Below are 8,925 nucleotides of genomic sequence, written 5' to 3' on the forward strand. Positions count from 1 at the left end.
CTTAATTACTGATATATACTGTGCATATATATATTTATTGTGCAATGCAGCACTTAATTACTGATATATACTGTGCCTATATATTTATTGTGCAATGTAGCACTTAATTACTGATATATACTGTGCCTATATATGTATTGTGTAATGCAACACTTAATTACTGATATATAGTGTGCCTATATATTTATTGTGCAATGCAGCACTTAATTACTGATATATACTGTGCATATATATATTTATTGTGCAATGCAGCACTTAATTACTGATATATACTGTGCCTATATATTTATTGTGCAATGTAGCACTTAATTACTGATATATACTGTGCCTATATATGTATTGTGTAATGCAACACTTAATTACTGATATATAGTGTGCCTATATATTTATTGTGCGATGCAGCACTTAATTACTGATATATATACTGTGCATATATATATTTATTGTGAAATGCAGCACTTAATTACTGATATATACTGTGCCTATATATTTATTGTGCAATGCAGCACTTAATTACTTATATATACTGTGCATATATATTTATTGTGCAATGTAGCACTTAATTACTGATATATACTGTGCATATATATTTATTGTGCAATGTAGCACTTAATTACTGATATATAGTGTGCATATATATTTATTGTGCAATGTAGCACTTAATTACTGATATATACTGTGCATATATATATTTATTGTGCAATGTAGCACTTAATTACTGATATATACTGTGCATATATATTTATTGTGCAATGCAGCACTTAATTACTGATATATACTGTGCATATATATATTTATTGTGCAATACAGCACTTAATTACTGATATATACTGTGCATATATATATTTATTGTGCAATGCAGCACTTAATTACTGATATATACTGTGCATATATATTTATTGTGCAATGCAGCACTTAATTACTGATATATACTGTGCATATATATTTATTGTGCAATGCAGCACTTAATTACTGATATATACTGTGCATATATATATATTTATTGTGCAATGCAGCACTTAATTACTCATATATACTGTGCCTATATATTTATTGTGCAATGCAGCACTTAATTACTGATATATACTGTGCATATATATATTTATTGTGCAATGTAGCATTAATTACTGATATATACTGTGCATATATATTTATTGTGCAATGTAGCAGTTAATTACTGATATATAGTGTGCATATATATTTATTGTGCAATGTAGCACTTAATTACTGATATATACTGTGCATATATATATTTATTGTGCAATGTAGCACTTAATTACTGATATATACTGTGCCTATATATTTATTGTGCAATACAGCACTTAATTACTAATATAAACTGTGCATATATATTTATTGTGCAATGTAGCACTTAATTACTGATATATACTGTGCATATATATTTATTGTGAAATACAGCACTTAATTACTGATATATACTGTGCATATATATTTATTGTGCAATGTAGCACTTAATTACTGATATATACTGTGCATATATAAATATTAATTGCACAATGTAGCACTTAATTACTGATATATACTGTGCATATATAAATATTAATTGCACAATGTAGCACTTAATTACTGATATATACTGTGCATATATATTTATTGTGCAGTGTAGTACTTAATTACTGATATGTACTGTTCATATATAAATATTTATTGTGCAATGCACGTACTATCAATTTTTCTTCGTTCTCTTGCTATCTATTTAAAAAGCAGGAATTTAAAGCTTAGGACCTAGCCCATTTTAGGTCAAGCAGCCTGGATAGCAATTGCTTATTGGTGGCTACATTTAGCAAACCAATAAGCAAGCATACCCCAGGTTCTCAACCAAAAATGGGCAGACTCTTAACTTTACATTCCTGCTTTTTAAATAAAGATAACAAGAGAACAAAGAAAATTGATAATAGGAGTATATTAGAAAGTTGCTTAAAATTGCTGCTCTATCTGAATCATTATAGAAAAAAATTGGGTTTAGTGTCTCTTTAATTACTGATATATACTGTGCATATATAAATATTTATTGTGTGTGCAGACTTTATGTAATGTGGCATTTAATTACAGATATATACTGTGCATATATAAAAATTTATTGTGTGTGCAGACCTTATGTAATGCAGCACTTAATTACTGATATATACTGTGCATATATAAACATGTATTGTGTGTGCAGACCTTATGTAATGTGGCATTTAATTACAGATATATACTGTGCATATATAAAAATTTATTGTGTGTGCAGACCTTTTGTAATGCAGCACTTAATTACTGATATATATACTGTGCATATATAAACATTTATTGTGTGTGCAGACCTTTTGTAATGCAGCACTTAATTACTGATATATACTGTGCATATATATTTATTGTGCAATGCAGCACTTAATTACTGATATATACTGTGCATATATATTTATTGTTCAATGCAGCACTTAATTACTGATATATACTGTGCATATATATTTATTGTGCAATGCTGCACTTAATTACTGATATATAGGATGCATATATATTTATTGTGCAATGTAGCACTTAATTACTGATATATACTGTGCCTATATATGTATTGTGTAATGCAACACTTAATTACTGATATATAGTGTGCCTATATATTTATTGTGCAATGCAGCACTTAATTACTGATATATACTGTGCATATATATATTTATTGTGCAATGCAGCACTTAATTACTGATATATACTGTGCCTATATATTTATTGTGCAATGTAGCACTTAATTACTGATATATACTGTGCCTATATATGTATTGTGTAATGCAACACTTAATTACTGATATATAGTGTGCCTATATATTTATTGTGCGATGCAGCACTTAATTACTGATATATACTGTGCATATATATATTTATTGTGAAATGCAGCACTTAATTACTGATATATACTGTGCCTATATATTTATTGTGCAATGCAGCACTTAATTACTGATATATACTGTGCATATATATTTATTGTGCAATGTAGCACTTAATTACTGATATATACGACAAGTGGAGGGGGAGGGCAAGCACTGACGTATGCGTGACGTGACGCATTGAGAGCCGCGCCAAGTCGGGCTGAGCGAGACGCCACTGGTTCGGCGTCCTCGCACACGCTAGAGCCCGCTACAAAGTTTGGCTACGGGGTGGAAGTGGGCTACGGACCGGGATCCACAGCCGGTCGACTCAGTCCCACCTACAAGGCCATCTACTCAGGCATATCAGTCCAGATCCTTAGGTGAGGCGAGCAAGGGGGAGGACAATGCAAGGTAAAATTCAAATTGATTTTCTCTAAAGATGTGTTTCAAGCAACAATTCTGACACCTCCATGTAGCTGTTTGGTCCCCCCTGCGTAGCCTTCCAGGATCTGGCTCTTAACTTTTTATTTCTTAGAGGCTTGCCGTATTCTCACTGCAACAGTTAGCAGTGTTGAAACCCCCTATTACTATTAGGTCTGTGGAAAACAGGGGAATGTAAGTTTAATATGCCATGGCCCAATGCACATATATTTAAAGTTATACTAAAAGGACTCCTGTGCTGGAAAATCTAATTGATAAGTGGCCTGGAAGTGTAAGTGCGATTTTACTTTACCCCCTCCGCTGATACCACGAATAGGAGACGGTGCTATAAAGGGTGCTGGGTTACTGCAAAAGGTTCAGACGGGCTTACCTGGCATTTCCTGAGGCTGCTCTATTTCTACAACGTAGCTAAACGTGAAAACAGCGAGCTGGGCTGCTGAAAAAGGCCTAGCCTGCCTCACTAGGCACATTTGGGTGCCGCAACTTTTGTGAGTATTCTGTGAAAGTTTAAGCTGAATCTTCAGATGCACTTTAAACAGATTTACACATGATTTTTTGTACTTTGTGTCTTACTTCATGCCCCAACGGCCGTGCACTTCACGCCAGAAGCAAGTCAGCTGTAAAGACATCCTGGGGAAACAGCGAGCTGGACTGCTGCTGAAGGTCCAGCCTGAAACTAACGGCACAAGAGAGTGCCTTATCAAAATGTGAGTACCCTGTGTTTACTCTATGATGGGATAAAAGGGGGAGTGACAGATACACACATGAGGAGGCCTTGTCTTCTTTCTCTCCCTGCACAGATTGGATATCGAAGTCTGGAACCTCTCTAAATTTTCTGAGGATAACAAGTGGACATAGTCTACTTAACTTTTGCCAATTCAGAGGGGGAATCTGGGGAGAATCAACAGACAGAAAATTTGTGCAGATTTGGAAGAGAATCCACTTGAGTATCTGATTGACTTTTGCTTTAAATTTTGAATTTGTTTTTTATATTTATCCATTTTTTTGGGCAATTCTTACTAAATGGCATTTTGTTATAAGCAGGGTTGTGCAGGGGTTAATGATTAGACCAACAGTTCTAGGTCACTATTTACTTAAAAGTCTACAGTCAATTTCAAACTAGATAAATAAGACGCAGAAGTAACAGATAGGAAAATCCTTGCAAGATTTGGAAGTGAACTCACTTGAATATCTGAATGATTCTGGTCTCTATTTTCTTCTCCTCATCTCTCTCTTTGTATTGCTCTATATATTACTGCATTTTTTTTTTTTTTTTTCACTAATGGCATTTTGTTATAAGAATTGTTGAGAAGGAGATAACGATAAGACCAATAGCTTTAAGTCACCACTAATGCAAATGCCTCTAGTTAAATTCAAACTAGTTAATTAAGGTAAGGTCTCCTGACTAGGAGTAAATAGGGGTAAATAGAAAGTTTTAAGTTTCTCATAACCATTCTTTATGGATAAATTCCTTCTCCCTTCAGTTAACAATAAAACAGCAAGCATGGCGAGTAGAAGGCAGCAGGAAAAAAAGCTAATAAGACGCAGCACTGAAAACAGTCAGGAGATAGCACAAGAAAATGTGGTTGAAACAGTTAATAATCCTGATTTATTAAAACAAATAAGTGAATTATTTCTTCCTAAATTTGAGGCAATCCAACTAAGCATAGACTCAGTGTCACAAGATATCAAGCAGATGGTTACCAGAATTGGTCTAGCAGAACAGCGAATATCAGATCTGGAAGATAGAGACATAGAGAAAGATAAGGACTTAACATATATTCAGAAACAAGTCAAATATCTTAGTGACAAAGCTGAGGATTTGGAAAATAGATCTAGGAGGAATAATGTTAGAGTGATTGGAGTCTCTGAAACAGTATCTGAAAGAGAGTTAATTCATTTTGCTTCAAACCAACTGCCCTCCTTATTAAACATCAATGAGCCAACATGTACATTTACAGTAGAAAGAGCCCATAGGTTAGGCAGGGTAAGAGATCAAGAGGATGATAAGAGTAGACCTAGACCAATTATTATCAAATACCTGAACTTTCAAGAAAAGGTCAAGATTATGCAAGCTTATAGGGCACAAAAAACAGTCCTCTTCCAAAATAAGAAAATATTAATCTTCCAAGATTTTGCATTTGAAACAGCTAGTAAGAGGAAGCTATGTGCCCCCATCTGCTCACGCCTGATCCAGGAAGGCAGGATAGTTAGGCTACTATATCCAGCCAGAATCAGTATACAGACTAAAGAAGGTTTTAGGATTTTTGATAATCCTCAGGACCTAGAGGACTTCTTGGGAACAGAGCAAAGGTAAAAGTGATCAGATGGGGGATACAAGCTCTGTATCATGGGTAGTCATGCTGAGTAAAAAGTGGAATAGGAGAAGGGAGGAGGAAGGAAATATATTTCTAGGTGTAGAAATGCGGTCAAGCAAGAAGCTAAATATTATAAGTAGGGGTCAATATAGGAAGGTCAGGTGTACGTGTGAATGGGACTCTTCTCTTTCCTCTTTTTTTTTTTTTTTTTTTTTTTTCCTCTCTCTCCTTTTTCTTTCTCTCCTTTCTTCCCCCCCCCTTCTCTTAGTTTTCTTATGTCTCTCCCTAGAAGTAGGAAAGAAGCATAAGATATGACGGAATCATGTAAAATTGGATCATGGAACGTGGGAGGGTTTACCTCCCCGGTCAAAAGGAAAGCAATATTACAACACTTTAATAAACTTAAAATTGATATTGGCTTCTTACAAGAGACTCATCTAAATGAGTCAGAAAGTCAAAAACTTAAATGGGGATGGGTGGGCGAAGTTATCTATTCGGCAGGAGTACAGAGAAAAAGAGGGGTAGCTATAATTTTCAGGAAATCATTAAAATATAAAATTCTGAAACAAGAAATTGATCAACAAGGGAGATTTATTATACTAGAGGTAGAACTAGGCTTAAAAAGATTCGTGTTATGCAATGTTTATGGTCCAAATGCAAAAAAAACTGAGTTCTGGGAACCTCTCCAAAACAAATTATTGGAATATAACCAAAACATAATACTAGGAGGAGACCTGAATCTGGTAGCATCTAGCATCTTAGATAGAAATCGGAGGGGGAAAGAGGCTATATCAGGCTGTAAGGATACAAAAATTTTTAAAAAATTCTGCTTCAATTTAGGCTTATTAGATATCTGGAGGAATACCTATCCAGACAGTAAAGAATATACGTGTTTATCTAAAGCGTATAAATCTTTTTCACGAATCGATATGTTCCTAATTAGTGACAAATTGTTTTCTCTGGCAAAAAAAGTCGAAATCTTGCCTATCACAATTTCGGATCACGCCCCTATTACTATTTCTATGTCAATCTTGAATCCCAAATTAGGGAACCACAGATTATATTTTCCAACATATTTTTATAATAATTTAAAATTTCGAGGCTTTTTGCTAGAGAAATGGAATCTTTATTATAATGAGAATAGAGGATCAGTATTGAATACAGAATCTTTATGGCAAGCTTTCAAAGCTGTGATAAGGGGAGAAATTCTGGCTTATATGATAAAAGTCAAAAGGAAAAATGACGCTTATTGGATCCAACTTTCTAAGCAGATTATTAACAAATTTCAAAAATATGTTGCAGATAACAGTCAAGAGAACTGGCGAAACTATCTGGTAGCCAAAAAACAAAGGGACAATTGGCATATATCAAAAGAAATTCAGCACGAGCTGAAAAGAAATAGCAATTACATGCAGTTCGGTAATAAGATAGGGAAATTCTTAGCCAGATTGGTAAGTACCAGGAAAACTAACAGTATCATATCAATAATAAAAACTAAACACAAAACTTGCACTCTCCCTCATGATATTTTAGAGGAATTTACGCACTACTTTAAACAACTATATCAGGCTCAACCTATAGATAAAAAAAAAAGATCTCTTTTGGGACAGGATTAAAATACCTCAAATAGCCAAGGATGACCTGGATCTCCTCAACTCTCCAATCAAGGAAGAGGAGATTAAAAACTCTATTATGAAACTGAAGCTAAACAAAGCGCCAGGTCCGGATGATCTTCCTGGAGAATTATACAAAATTCTTGCAGATTCGATCACCCCCACTCTATGGGAGCTTTTTAATGGTTTCCTACAAGATAATCAAATACCTTCTAAATATTTTACAGAATCTAGAATAATCTTAATCTATAAACAAGGTAAAAATAAAGAATTAATGGAGTCTTATAGACCCATCTCTTTGCTAAATGTGGATTACAAAATCCTAACCCACATCTTAGCAGACAGATTTCAAAAAGTGATTAGCGAATTGGTCCATCCTGACCAAACCGGCTTTATTAAAGGAAGGACACTTATTAAAAATCTTAGGAAACTAGAGATAGCAATTAATTATTGTGAACAAAAAAAAGAAAGGGGAGAAAAGCTCACAGAAGACGCTGCAATTATTTCGATTGATACACAGAAAGCGTTCGATACGCTACTCTGGGATCATATGCTGACAACTATTAATAAGTTTGGTATCTGGGGTAAATTCTATCATATTATTGCCTTACTTTACTCTAATCCAGGGGCGAGTCTAAGTGTTAACTCCCTAACCTCAGAACAATTTAGGCTCCAGCGAGGAACGAGACAAGGATGTCCGCTATCCCCGTTGCTTTTTAATCTAGCGCTAGAGCCTCTGGCAATATTGTTTAGACAAGAACTGCTAGGGATAAATATCGAAGGACACAGAATAACTCAAGCCATATATGCCGATGATCTGCTTATCTTTGCTCAAAATCTCCAATATAATCTGCCTATAATTATGGAAGCTTTAGAATCTTTCCAGGCTTTTTCCGGCTTTGCAATTAATAAAGAAAAATCGGAACTTATGTGGCTTATTAAACTAAAAAGTTCTCCAGAAATCCCTTTTAAAGTAACCAAAGATCACATTACATATCTAGGGATAAAATTTGCATCTAACTCTAAGAGTTGGTATAAGTTAAATTTTGTACCAGCTATCGCATCACTCCAGGCAGATTTAGAAAGATGGAAGAACCTGCCCCTATCTCTTATGGGTCGAATACATTTAATAAAAATGATTTCTCTCCCCAAATTTTTATACATTTTCCAGGCCCTCCCACTCCTATTACTGAGGAAAGATTGTCAGTTAATCAATAAACTAATATCGCAATTTATTTGGTGCAAAAAAAAATCGAGGATAGCGTTGAAATGTTTGAGTGCCAGGAAAGAGGCTGCAGGCATGGCTCTTCCCGATTTTGAGATGTATAATATAGCTTCCAATCTAAAATTTGTTTGGGACTGGTTTTCTGAGAAAGGACATTTCTCCTTGCTTGAAATTGAAGGAGCCCTAGTGGCACCTTATGCCCTTAAAGCATTAACACACATGCCCTTAAAACTAATTCCTATAGAAACAAGGGGGATGCTTATTATAGACCAACCAATACGGGCCTGGCGTCAATTCTGTGCTAAAATTGGGATAAGCCATCGAGGTTCAGCTTTCCTCTCAATTAAAGGTAACCCTGAATTCGAGGTAGGCTATGACTCAGCTAGATTTAATGCCTGGTCAGATCTAGGGATCAACTACATCGCACAGTTACTCAAAAAAGAAGATAATTCGATTAAAACCTT

The sequence above is a fragment of the Bombina bombina genome, chromosome 12 (assembly GCF_027579735.1).
Source record: "Bombina bombina isolate aBomBom1 chromosome 12, aBomBom1.pri, whole genome shotgun sequence".
NCBI lineage: Eukaryota > Metazoa > Chordata > Amphibia > Anura > Bombinatoridae > Bombina > Bombina bombina.